This window comes from Bubalus kerabau, chromosome 19 (genome assembly GCF_029407905.1).
Source record: "Bubalus kerabau isolate K-KA32 ecotype Philippines breed swamp buffalo chromosome 19, PCC_UOA_SB_1v2, whole genome shotgun sequence".
Taxonomy (NCBI): Eukaryota; Metazoa; Chordata; class Mammalia; order Artiodactyla; family Bovidae; genus Bubalus; species Bubalus kerabau.
In genome coordinates this window covers 69,893,874-69,894,700 of record NC_073642.1, presented here as the reverse complement: position 1 = coordinate 69,894,700, position 827 = coordinate 69,893,874, and positions in this window count along the sequence as shown.

Genomic DNA, 827 nt, shown 5'->3' with positions numbered 1-827 from the left:
AAATAATTTTTTTACAAAGCAAATAGAAAGTATAGAACTAAAAATAAAATAACCAAAGTAAATAGTGTGAGAGATGGGCCACTGCACAGCTGAACAGAAATGAAGAGAGCACAGCTGAACAGAAACGAAGAGAACACAGCTGAACAGAAACGAAGAGAGCACAGCGGAACAGAAATGAAGGGAGCACAGCGGAACAGAAATGAAGGGAGCACAGGTGAACAGAAACGAAGGGAGCACAGCGGAACAGAAATGAAGGGAGCACAGCGGAACAGATATGAAGGGAGCACAGCGGAACAGATATGAAGGGAGCACAGCCGAACAGAAATGAAGGGAGCACAGCGGAACAGAAATGAAGGGAGCACAGCGGAACAGAAATGAAAGGAGCACAGCTGACCAGAAATGAAGGGAGCACAGCTGACCAGAAATGAAGGGAGCACAGCTGAACAGAAATGAAGGGAGCACAGCGGAACAGAAATGAAGGGAGCACAGCGGAACAGAAATGAAGGGAGCACAGCGGAACAGAAATGAAGGGAGCACAGCCGAACAGATATGAAGGGAGCACAGCGGAACAGAAATGAAGGGAGCACAGCGGAACAGAAATGAAGGGAGCACAGGTGAACAGAAATGAAGGGAGCACAGCGGAACAGAAATGAAGGGAGCACAGGTGAACAGAAATGAAGGGAGCACAGGTGAACAGAAATGAAGGGAGCACAGCGGAACAGAAATGAAGGGAGCACAGCCGAACAGAAATGAAGGGAGCACAGCGGAACAGAAATGAAGGGAGCACAGCGGAACAGAAATGAAGGGAGCACAGCGGAACAGAAATG